The sequence below is a fragment of the Callospermophilus lateralis genome, chromosome 3 (assembly GCF_048772815.1).
Source record: "Callospermophilus lateralis isolate mCalLat2 chromosome 3, mCalLat2.hap1, whole genome shotgun sequence".
Taxonomy (NCBI): domain Eukaryota; kingdom Metazoa; phylum Chordata; class Mammalia; order Rodentia; family Sciuridae; genus Callospermophilus; species Callospermophilus lateralis.
The window spans coordinates 45,869,583-45,883,407 of record NC_135307.1 but is presented as its reverse complement, the minus strand read 5'-3'; positions in this window follow the sequence as shown (position 1 = coordinate 45,883,407).

The window sequence follows — 13,825 nt, the reverse complement described above, 5'->3', positions numbered from 1 at the left end:
GAGTCCAATAACAATTCAGAGAGGGAAGATGTTACATAAGTGCTTAAATACCAGGAAGCAAGGATCACTGGGGCCATCTTGGAACCTGGTTACCACACCAACCTTCCAGTTTATCTGAATGGAAAGGTGTAATGACTCTTGTAAACCTTATCTAAAACAGTGAATTATCCCCTACCATGTGAATGTGATATGCCAATGTTTATTCACTGTAAGAGGAGCCTTCCATTTGTGCTATGTTGAAAGTTCATTTGAAACCATGTAATTAGACCATTGAAAAATATGTTGAAATGTAATGAAGACATTCTTCATTTCAGTGGTACACAAATAGTCCTTAGTAGCCTTTTATTTTAGCCTAATATGTAAGGGGTCAAGAAATAGATCAAGGGGGCTGGAGTTATGGCTCAGTGGTCGAGCACTTGCCAAGCATGTGTGAGGCACTGGGTTCGATTCTTAGAACTATATATAAATAAATTAATAAAATAAAGGTCCATCAACAACTAAAAAAATAATAAAAAAAAGAAATAGATCAAATGACTCCAGGTATTTAATTAATTAAAAAAAAAATTTTATTTATTTTTAGGTACTAGGAATTTAACCCAGGGGCACTTCACCACTGAGATATATCCCAGTCCTTTTTCTTTTCTTTTTTTAATAAATTTTTTTTTTAATTTTTTCTTTTTAATATTTATTTTTTAATTTTCGGCGGACACAACAGCTTTGTTTGTATGTGGTGCTGAAGATCGAACCCAGGCCGCACGCATGCCAGGCGAGAGCACTACCGCTTGAGCCACATCCCCAGCCCATCCTTTTTATTTTCTATTTCGAGACAGGGTCTGACTAATTTGCTAAGTCTAGCCTTGAACATGTGATCCTCCTATCTCAGCCTCCTGAGTGACTGGGATTACAAGAATGCCCTGCCAAAGCATCAGGAGTTTGAAACATTCACTTGAAAAATCTCTGCCCTTGGAGATTTTAGTAAATTTTTCCCAGATTCTATTTTGGGCATTTAGATATCTTTCCCTTGTTCAGTGGATTCCTCACATTAGTGCCCTACACTTTTTGGTTGGTCTTGTTGGTTTGGTGTTATGCACACACATACACAGATAAGCCTTTACTTAAACTAAACATATTCTGAACTTAGTAACTTCACTAAGGTTTAGGGTGGAGTATTTGCAAGGAAAGAATTCTGTTGCGTAGCTCCTGTCAGGCCTCTGACCCCTCTGTTTAGACCCTGTTTCCTCCTGCTTCTCTCCCAGTACTTCTTTGCAAAAAAGAAACAGTCAAGAGCTTCCTTTGTCTTCTTCTCAGGTCCACAAACAATCTAACAATATTTCAGAGCAGGGGTTTCTAAAATGTGGTCTTTGGGGGCGGGTGTGGTGGAATAAACCTGTTATCCCAGTAATTTGGGAGGCGGAGGCAGGAGGATCAAAAGTTCAAGTCTAACGTGAACAACTTAGTGTGACCCTATCTCTAAATAAATAGATAGATAGATAGATAGATAGGACTAGAGATGTAGCTCAGTAGTAGAATACCTCAGGAATGGTACAGTCCCCAGTAACACACATGAATGTATGCATACACACACACACACACACACACACACACACACACACACGTACGTCACACATTTTCACAGTTTATCCCTAGATATTTGGTTTGCTGTTGCAAATGGCATCTTTCATCCATTATATTTTCTAACAAGTTAAAACTGAAGGAAAGCTGTTGATTGTTAGAAATGATTGTTTTTGTTTTTTGGTGCTGGGGATTTAACTCAGGGGTGCTTAACCACTGAGCTACATCCCCAGCCTTTTTTATTTCTTATTTTTAAAATATTTATTTATTTAAAAATGTTTATTTTTAGTTTTAGGTGGACACAATATCTTTATTTCATTTTTATGTGGTGCTGAGAATCGAACCCAGTGCCTCACGCATGCTAGGTGAGCGCACTACCACTTCTGCCACAACCCCAGCCCAAAATATTTATTTTCTAGTTGTAGTTAGACATAATACCTTTATTTTATTTATTTATATGTGGTGCTGAGGATAGAATCCAGGGCCTCTCAGGAGCTAGGTGAGTACTTTACTGCTGATGTACAACCCCAGCCCAAGTCCTTTTTATTTTTTGAGACAGGGTCTCACTATAGGGCCTTGCTAAGTTGCTGAGGCTAGTTTTGAACTTGGGATCCCCCTGTCTCAGCCTCCTGAGCTGCTGGGATTTTAGGCATGTGCCACCACACCTGGCTAGGTTTCAGTGTTTAAATTTTTAAATTTTTCTTTTACTTTCTTTACTTCTTTCACTTCGTTATCAAGTCTTTTTTCTTTCACCATTCAAACATCCATTACCCGTCTAGTTTTCCCAGCTAGTCTCACTGGGGCCAGGTCATTTTCATTACTTGTGGACCATTACAACCTCCTCGAAATGTTTTTTTTTTTTTTTTAAGAGAGAGAATTTTTAAATATTTATTTAGTTTTTGGCGGACACAACATCTTTATTTGTATGTGGTGCTGAGGATCGAACCCAGCGCTGCGTACATGCCAGGCAAGCGCGTTACCGCTTGAGCCACATCCCCAGCCCTGGCAATGGGTTTTCTTGCTCCCAGTCTCTGCTTCTCTTGTTGGCTCATCTTGTAAACATTAAGTCCCTTCCATGGGCCAGGTGCCAGGAATTTATAGATCAATGTCAGGCTGTGCTCCCAAAAAGCTAAGACAAATGGAGACACAGGTAATCCTATAATCATAATATTATGGTGGCATCTGCCACCAGAGTTTAGAAGAGGAAGGCAGGATTATGGCCAGCTCTAAAGGAGAGGTAATTTATGGACTGAGTCTTATAGGATTAGTATGAATTGGCCAGGAATTCATCCTTGTGAAATTGAAAACTCTTTCTTTCTTTTGTTTGTTTGTTTTTTGGTACTGGGGGTTGAACTCAGGGCACTCAACCACTGAGCCACATCCCCAGCCTTTTTTTGTATTTTATTTAGAGACAGGGTCTCACTGAGTGGCTAAGGGCTAAATTGCTGAGGCTGGTTTTGAACTCACGATCCTCCTGCCTCAGCCTCCCAGGGCACTGGGATTACGGGTATGCGCTGCTGCGCCGGGCTGTAAACTCTCTTTGACCATACTCTTCTTTTAGAATTTTTTTTTCTCTGAATATAAACTTTCTACATATTTTATATTTAAAATATATTTTTGTTTTAAACTGACACATGGCAATTATACGTATTTACAGTGGTACAATGTGATATTTCAGTACATGTATATAATGTGTAAGGATCAGATCAGGGTCAGTGACACATCTATCACCTCAGACATTTATTAAATGTCCTAGCCCATCTAGATGTCCCAGACCCGTAATCTGGCAAAGGTAGGCTTATCAACACATTGTAAGAGAATGTACACAAGAGTATCAAAGGATAGAGTCAATGTAGAATTTGCTGGACGGATACAAATACAATTAAATTGAAGCAATGTTTTGACAACCTGAAAGCAAAACTAGGCTCCTATAAAAAGGGCAAGGTCAAGTATGAATTGCAAAGTGGCCTTAGGATGTTTAGATATGGAGTGCTATGTCCACAGACCTCTATCCAAAGCTTTGCACTGGGTTGTAAATTAAGGCTACTTCTGAATCAAAGTGACTTCAGGCAAGAGTGAAATGCTTCAGTCCTACTGATAAAATTTCAAACAGCAAAGATTCTGATAATCTATGATTTTAGAGAACAAAGGTTTTCAGTCAATACAAACAGTGTTCTAAGAAGGGGATTGTGTTGATACTTCATAGCTGTAATGTTTTACTGGGGGAGTCACCTTTTTGTTTATTTTGTAGCTACCTTTATTTGTGTCAGTTTTCCAAGCCTGGACAATGAGGAGGCAGATTTTTACTTTTTTAAACCATGCCCATATTACCCAGCTTCTTGCCTCTGCAGTGGTAATGGCATTGTATGTAGTAATAATGGAAACCACCTGTTTATGTATCTGGGCTGTGAGCTTCCCTGAAAACTGAGCCTTTGAAAGACTCTCTTTGTCCTGGCACACAATATTGAATGAACTCATAGATGAGTCACTGGGGTTACTCACCCTCTAATTTTTACCAATCTGAAACTTTTTCTCTAGATCAAAGTTGAAGTCAGTGAGCACCTCCTGTTGTCTGGCCTGCACATGCTCAAAATCCCAAGGCTTGTAAGCGCTTTAGACTCCCGTTTTTTGCTGGATCAGGAAGAACAACAGGGCAAGTCATGTACATACGTGTCAACATCCGCCAACTTGTATGTTCACGCAGAGCCTTAGGCCTTGCTTTGAACTTCTCACAGAATCTCCCGCCCCGCCCTTAGAAGCAACTCTCTGTAGTAGCTGCAGTGGGAAAGTGTGATGTTCTCCTGGGGCATCCGTAAATAGAATGCAAAACAGTAAACATTAATCATGGATTTCTCAATTTTGGCACTCACAGAGTCTAAAAGAAGCAGTCTCATATTTAAATGAATTCTTAGCCGCTGAGATTACCTCTATTGGTATGTAATTGTGTTGATGTAGGAATGGCCAACAAGAGTCATTTTAGAGACTCACTTTCAATCTGTGTGGCTTTTCCTAAGTCTCTTAGTTGTTTCTGGGTTTTAAAATTGCTAGACGGATGTGCCTTCCCCAGGATTTCCATACCTGTGAAGAACTGCTGGCTTTTTGCAGGGCTTTAGGCCCTAGGGCTAGAGAGTCTCCTTTCTCTCTTACTTTAATAAGCTGCTTTATAAAGTACCTTTAGCTTTACAGTATTTATCTTATAGTTCACAATTATTTTATTAGCTCAAATGTAGAGGTTACTGCTTAACTCATTGCATCCCTAATGGAACCATAACATACATAAGGCAGCTTTCCTCTATACAACCATGAAGGTGGTAAACACTTTCTAGGGAAGATTGAAATACATCTTGTGGCTTTAAACTGGAGTTTCCCAGAGAACCTTCCACACACCCTTCACCAATGTGTTGTGAATGAAAGAATGATGTTCATGTTTAGGTAATGCAGAAAACCACCCAACCAACCAATCAACCAACAAAACAACTTTGCGAGGCCCTAAACAACTTAGTGAGACCAGGTCTCTAAATTAAAAAAAATGAGGGGCTGGAGTTATAGCTTAGTGATAAAGTGCTTGCCTAGCATATGTGAGGCACGGGGTTTAATTCTTAGTACTGCATATAAAAAAAATAAAATAAAGATCCATCGGGGCTGGGGATGTGGCTTAAGTGGTAGTGCACTCGCCTGGCATGCGTGCGGCCTGGGTTCCATCCTCAGAACCACATACAAACAAAGATGTTGTATCCGCCGATAACTAAAAAAATAAATAAATAAATATTAAAAATTCTCTCTCTCTCTCTCTCTCCTCTCTCACTCTCTCTTTTAAAAAAAAAGATGTTGTGTCTGCCAAAAGCTAAAAAATAAGTATTAAAAAAAATTAAAGAAAAAAAAATCCATCAACAACTAAAAAAACCAATAATAAATAAAAAAATTAAACACTTATGTGGCTCAGTGGTTTAATTCCTACTAATAGAAACCAAACCAAAAACAAAACACACACATACAAAACAACAACAAAAACCAAAAGAACTTTGCCCTTTACTACAACTTTATCTTAAATTTTTAAATCATATAATTTTTATCAAGTTAATATATAAACACTTTGAAAAATAAAACAGTACTAAAAAGCAACAAAACCAGCATTCCCTTCTGTGCTCAAAGGCATCTATTTACAATGTAGTTTGGTATTCACTTTCTCTAACTAAATAACATGTTTATATTATGGATTCTTGATTAATCAGTTTTTGAAAATAATGTTTACTTTCTATTATGGTCAACAAGAATCGCTCTTACAGTTCACCTTATCTCAATATGAATTCAGCACAGGATTTTTTTTTTAATCCATATTAAGTGATTAGGATGGCTAACTAAGCATGTTAAAATGGTTACAATTCCTTTCCTGTACATTTTGTTTTTCTTTGAGTTAAAAATTACATTTGTTCTCATTAGCTTAATTTTCTTGAGCATCTACTATGTTTATTCACATATACCAATTGCCTCTCAATGAATCTTTCTATCAAATCATGATCCCTTCTATGTTTTCCTTCCTGGAAAAGACCCCTCCAGAAATGCTCAACTTACTTCTAGTCTCTAACTCTGCTGTATACTTGTCATTTAGGACTTCCCTCTTAATATAATATGGGGAATTCTCTTGCCCTCACTCCTATGTTGAATCTTATGTTCTGAATTCCTTGTCTTATTTATTTTTGACTTAAGCCCTCTTTTTCTTTTGCTGTAGTATATCCTCTAATACCTTCCATGAAAAACTGACTTTATTCTTTCATCAAATTTAATTGATAGTTTGGTAGGTTAAAATTGATGGGTGAAAGGATTGGTGATATAGCTCAGTTGGTAGAGTGTTTGCCTCGAATGCAAAAAGCCCTGGTTCAATCCCCAGCACCACATTAAAAAATAAATAAATAAATAAATGCTATCTATCTACAACCCCAAAGTAAAAATAAACAAATAAATAAAATGTTACCAGACAATTTTAAAAAGTTGATGGGTGAGAGAGAATTGGGATTTGGGAATGGAACCACCATTTGACCCAGCTATCCCTCTCCTCAGACTATATCCAAATGAGTTAAAAACAGCATACTACAGGGACACAGCCACATCAATGTTTATAGCAGCACAATTCACAATACCTAAACTGTGGAGCCAACCCAGTGGATGAATGGATAAAAAAAATGTGGCATATGTACACAATGGAATATTACTCAGCAGTAAAAGAGAATAAAATCATGGCATTTGCAGGTAAATGGATAGCCTTGGAGAAGATAATGCTAAGTAAAGTTAGCCAATCCCCCCCCCCCCCAAAATGCTGAATGTTTTCTCTGATATAAGGAGGCTGACTCATAATGAGGTAGGGAGGGGGAACATGGGAGGAATAGATGAATTCTAGATAGGGCAGAGGGGTGGGAGGGAAAGGGAGGGGGCAGGAGATTAGCAAGGATGGTGGAATGTGATAGACATCATTATCCAAAGTACATGAATGAAGACACGAATTGGGTGTCAACATACTTTATATACAAACAGAGATATGAAGAATTGTGGTATATATGTGTAATGCATATATAAGAATTGTAATGCATTCTGTAATTGTAATGTAAGAATTGTAATGCATTCTGCTGTTATTTATTTATTTATTTATTTTGAGAGAGAGAGAATTTTAATATTTATTTTTTAGTTTTTGGCGGACACAACATCTTTGTATGTGGTGCTGAGGATCAAACCCGGGCTGCACGCATGCCAGGCGAGTGCGCTACCGCTTGAGCCACATCTCCAGGCCCTATTTATTTATTTTAAAATCAATTTAAAAAATTTTAAATTTTATTATTTATTTGTATTTTTTGGGGGGGATACTGTCAGGTGGACCCCGGGGCACTCTACCACTGAGCAACACCCCAAGTCCTCTTTATTTTTGAGACAGAGTCTTACAAGGTTGTTCAGATTGGCCATTTGTTATTTTTAATTATGCAAATTTATGAGGTCAATGTGGTAATTCAGTACATGTATATAATGTATGACGATCAAATCAGTATAATTAACACTTCCATCTTCTTAAATATTTATCACTGTTTTGTGTGGGAGCCCGTCATGTCATGCGACCAGCGTTTTCCTCTCCTGATGGGTTGAGGCACTGTCGGTTGCTCCCCGTGATCTGGACGCTTTTAAGTAGCTGAAGACGGTATCCCCCATCTTGAGAGTAGTAAAAATTCAACCAAATGTGTCTTCATGCATAGGCGCGCTTTCCTGCAGCCCCATGGGTGGAGTTACACTCACCTGTTCCTTTGTGATATCACCCCTTGCCCTGTTTGGGGTAGAATGTTCCATGGAAACACCTTTTGTGTGTCCCCTTCTCTTATCTGCCCTTGGGTGTGGCCTACCCAGGTGTCAACCTGCTGACAGCAGACATCATGAAGCTAGACTCAGCCCCTTGAAATCTGACCCCTTGCCTCATTTGAATAGCTTCTCCTCAATAAAAGGGACCAGCACAAGCGCTCTACCTCTCTCTTTCTGAAGATCCTTAAAGTCAGAGAAGCTGTGACAGCACTCCCAAAGAAAAAGGTATTTCTGTCTTTTGTGTGGTTACTTCATGTGGCCCAGTTCCCTTGGAGTGACCCTGAGTGTTTAAGTCGCAAGGAACATGACAGAGAATCTTTGAGCCTTTGAAGCCCTTTCTTCTAGTTCTTTATAAAGTAGACAAACAATTGTTATAAACCATAGTCACTCTAAAGTGCTGTAGAACACAACTTACTCCTCCTACGTATTTTGGATCCCATTAATGGATCTTTGTCAAACCCTCTCCTCTTTCCTAGTGATCACTATTTTTCTCTCTATTTTTTTCCCCTTGTGGTTTCTGGAGATCAAACCCAGAGCCCAACACATGCAAGCACTCTGCCATGGAGCTATATCCTCAGATTTTATATTTTATTTTTAAATTTTGAGATAAGAGTCTCACTAGGTTGTATATACTAGCCTCAAATTCATGATTATCCTGCCTTAGCCTCCCCTCCTGAGATTATAGACATGAGCTACCATGCCCAGCTTTTACTTTCAACTTTTTGGAAATAAAAAATTTCAGCTTCCACATATGAGAACATGTGTTATTTGTCTTTCTATTCTAGATTGTTTCACTTAACATCCTTCAGTTTCATTCATTTTGCTGCTAATAAAAATATTTCATTTCTTTTTATGGCTGAATAATATTCCACTGTGTGTGTGTGTGTGTGTGTGTACATTTATCTGTTGATGTTCTTATTGGTTGAATCCATATCTTGGCTTTTGTGAGTAGTGCTGCAGTAAACCTAGGAGTGCATTTTAATATACTGACTTCATTTCCTTAGGATATATACCCAGAAATGGTATAGTTAAATCATATGGTAGCTCTATTTTAGTTTTTTTGTGGAGCTTCCATACTGTTTTCTGTAATGACTGTTATAATTTACATTTCCACCAACAGGGTAAGAGTTCCTGTTTCTCCACAACCTTGCCAACATCTATTTTTTGCTTTGGCTTACTGATTATAGCTCTTCTAACTAGAGTGAGATGATATCTCAATGGGGTTTGATTTGTATTTTCCTGATAATTAGTGATATTGAGCATTTTTTATATATTTGTTAGATATTTGTATATCTTCTTTTAGAAAATGTGTATTCAAATCACTTGCCCATTTTAATTGGATGATGGTGATGATGATGATTTTGCTCTAGAGTTTTTTTTAGTTCCTTATATATTTTGGATATCAATCTCCTTTTGTACAAATAGTTTACTGCTATTTTTCTCCCATTCAGTTGATTGTTTTCTTTGCTGGGAAGAAGCTTCTTAGTTTGATATTATCCCATTTATCTATCTTTGCTTTTGTTGGCCATATCATTAAGCATTTTAAAGGCATTGCTCCTTGTATTCTATCATCTGAGGATGCTATCAGAAATCTGATACCATTTTGATTTCTTTGTATGTGACAAAAGTAGATGCCCTTATTTCCCTGTCTATAGCTTCTTCGCAAGACTCATTCCTTATGTGTGAAAGATTCTTACTTGAAGTGCTCACAAAGCTCCATGTAGGCCTTTCTTTAGTCCTAGGAGTTTGATGTTTTGATGCCTTCATAGTAGCCCTCAAAAAATGAGGAAAGAACTTAGTGGTTAGTCTTCTTTGGGTGGGACAACTCTGAGGTGTGTTTTCCATAGTTTCCCAGAGTCCCGTGGGACTTAGCCTTAGTTGCCCACAGCAGCACCTTGTACATTAAAGCTTCTTTTTTTTTTCCCCATGTCTTACTTACCATTTCTCTATTAATATTTCTTTTGGATCATATCCTAGACTTGTACTCATATCCTAGACTCAAGGTGTGCTTCTGGTAATACCTAACCTAAGACAGGAACTGCATACCACTTTATTTCTCTTTTTCCCTTGATGTTTGAAATTTCACAATTATGTGATTTCACTTTTTTTGTGTGTGTACTCGGGATTGAACCCAGGGTGCTTAACCACTGAGCCACATCCCCAGCCTTTTTTAATATTTTATTTAGAGACAGGTTCTCGCTAAGTTGCTGAGGCTACCTTTGAATTTGCAATCCTCCTGCCCTATCCTCTCAAGCCACTGAGATTACAGGCATGTTCTGTCATGATTAGCTGTTTTTACATTTTTTAAATCCATAGAATGGGTCATTCAGTTGACCTGTTTAACTTGGATCTTCTCTTGTAGAAGTGTTTGATTTTCTTATAATTCTCTTCTCATTAGGCTCTTTTTTCTTTTAGGATATCCTATGTTAGTATAGGATCTTCTCGTTTTCTTATTTTTTCCTAAGAAAAATCAAAGGATAACTTTTTTTCATGTGTTTATTTCACCTAGGATAAGGTATTATCTACTTTTTTTTTTTATCATTTGTTGTTTATGTTAAATGATCCTTACTTGAATCTTCTAGTGTATATATATACTGGGCACTGGGGGTTGAAACCAGGGGTGGTTTATCACTGAGCAATTTTTATTTTTATTTTTCACTAAGTTGCTAAGGGTCTTGCTAAGGTACTGAGGCTGGCCTCGAACATGCAATCCTCTTGTCTCAGCCTCCTAAATCACTGTGATTATAGGTGTACACCACTGCTCCTGTCTCTTTTAGCATATTTATTTATATTGGTTTTTATTTGGGCTATCTTGTTTATTCACTATGTGTTTATCTTTTTTTCCTTCTGATTGTTACATTTATAATATTCTTTTCTTAATCTATGAATGTTATTTTTTCATGACCTGAGATCTGTGTTCAAAGTTGACATATGATGTTGCATTCATTGATCTGGTGTCTGTCTTTGATGTTGGAAAATTGCCACATATGTCTAGTAATCCTTGACTATTCATTCAGATTGAGGGATGAGACACTAAAGCTGATGGGAAGTTTGTGTGTCTGTATAGAGTTTGTTGATTGGCCAATTTTACTGTGGTTGAGGATTGTAGAAGTCGTCCACCCCCCGCCCCCCCCCCAAATTCTCATCTTTGGCTTTTCCTACGTATAGACAATAAAAAGAAATGGCTGAATAGAGGAAATTATCATGCAGAAAACATTCCAAGATTTATAATACCAAATATAGATCTGATTGCTATATCTATGTCCTAGTTTAGAATTTCATCATCTATTACCAGAACCTCATTTCGTAGATTATATCCCATTTAACCTTAGTGTCCTGGTCAGTATTAATAGATATTTTACAACAACAACAGCAACCACAGTGATGCTTTGGTCTAATAAGTTGGGACACATTGGGTCAAATCAGGTTCCAAAAGAAAGTTTATGTGCTAATTTGCATTATAGCTCTCCAAGTACTAGGGATTGAACTCAGGGGCACTCAACCACTAAGTCACATCCGAAGCCCAATTTTGCATTTTATTAGAGACAGGATCACCCTGAGTTGCTTAGTGCCTCACTGTTGCTGAGGCTGGCTTTGAAGTCATGATCCTCCTGCCTTAGCCTCCCAAGCCACTGGGATTACAGGCGTGTGTCTCCATGCCTGGCCACTGGTCTTTTTCTTTTGAGGAGTTTCAATGTTCCCTGGAACACATTGGGCACTTCTGAACTGGATCATTTTTTTTTTTTTTTTTTAGTTGTTGATGGACCTTTATTTTATTTATTTATATGTGGTGATGAGAATCAAACCCAGTGCCTCATACATGCTAGGCAAGTGCTCTACCACTGAGCTACAACCATAGCCCTGAACTGGATCATTTTAATAACTTCCTAGTGGACTCTTCTCTATCTCCAGTCTCTTTTATCCTTGGCCTATGATTTACATTGCTTTTATTTCTAACTCACAAAATCAGTTCTGATACTTTAGTTCTCATAAACTTGAATACATTTAACCCATACTCAAGATCTGCAAGACCCTCCATGTTTTGAATCCAACAGACTTTCCTATCCACTCTTCCTACATTTGTTTCACGTGCCTGCACTTTTCAGCTTAATTAACCACAAGTCTTACTTAAGGCTGGTAGGTAACTGAAAGACCCTGCTCATGCTCTTCCTTTATCTTGAATGCTCTTCCCTTACCTCTGTTCATCTTCCCTAAAACCTTCCCAGATCCACTTCCTTCCCCCAGTTGCCACATGTTAGATTGGAATCTGCAATGTCCCTCAAAAGTTCGTGTGTTGAAGGCTTGCCCCTTATACATCAATATTCAGAGGTGGGCCTTTAGGGAAGTGATTGGATCATGAAAGCTCTGATTTCATGGATAGATTAATCCATTGATGGGTTCATAATTGAGTGGACTATTGGAAGGTGGCAGAAACTATGGGAGGTGGGGCCTGGTTGAAGGAAGTACGTCACTCGGGGGGGGGGGGTATTCTCTGGAAAGGTATATTTTGTCCCTAGACCCTTCCTTTCTCTCTCTCTCTGCTTCCAGGAGGTGAGTAGCTTTGCCCTACCCTGGGCTCTACCAGGATGTTCTACCTTACCTCAGGCCCAGAGCAATGCAGTCAGCTGGTCATGGACTGAAACCTGCAAAAACATGAGCCAAATAAATCTTTCCTCCTTTAAGTTGATTTTTCTCAGTATTTTGTCACATTGACAAGCCACTGCACACAAGCTGCAGTGGCTTCCTCCCTCCTCTGTGCTTTCACCATTTTGTTTGTGGCTCAGATTTTCTGCATTCAGCCTTTGAGCTATTGTCTCACTGGTAGACGCCAAGCCCCCTGAGAGCAAGGCAGTGTCTTCATCTCACGGTTCTTGTGTTGGCTAAATACTCAATGATGCTCATTCTAAAAGAATCAGAAATTCAATTACTCTTGGTAGGTCTCATTTAAACAATAAGAGGTAGCTACAGTTAACATTATAGAGGAATTGATATATAAATTTTTGGGTTGTCAGGGCATCTTATTCTTTATCTACACTCTAGATGGTTTATAGCAGCTTCTCCCCTTATGAACTGGTCTGTCGAGCGACCAGCACACTAGCTTCATACTAGAGGTCCTAAGCATAGAAGTTAACTAGTGAGGTCAAAATAAAGACACATAACTCAATTTACCTTTTTCTTGCCCAGTTCAGAGACAGCCCTTCCTGGCTCCTGCGTGGAGCCACCTGGTAGGGTAGCGAGGTTTACACTGGAGACTAGCAGGAGGGAGGAAGAACACACCAGAGAGTGGGCTTTTATTGGGGAACAAGAAATTCAGGGGAAAATTTCATCCAATGAAGGTCGAGGGGGACAGCATTACAAGATCAAGGTCAGTGATTGGTCTCAGGGTCAATGGTCAGTCACACCCCCACATGGATGGGCTCTCGAACCTAGAGAGGGTGGGGATAAGTTCTGACACAGCTGGCCCGAATGCCTCACACCCAATCAGGGAGGTGCCCAATCACATGTGAGAACGGCTTCCAACAAACTGGAATGAAAGAAAACCAAGAATAAGATTACTATAAGATTTGTGATATTTAGTAATTTTTTAAAATTAAATATTTGGTTAGAAAAACATGCTAAACTTGGGGCATTAGATTTCATTAATTTTATTCATGTTATATTTACCTCTAATTGGCATAGATAATCAAGATAGAATTGTATGTTGCCAGATGCATCTATTGTTTATTAAGCCACTGAGATACTAACTCCAAACTCTTTATTGACACACTGAATTGGTATACTGTGACAACTGAAACGGGATCTAAAAGTAGGTTGAGTTTACCTTTTAAAGTCTGATAAATATGAAGATTATAAATTAAAACAACCACAAAAATCTGATTGATGGCTTAAGTCAATGTGGTTAACTTTGAAGTAGAAA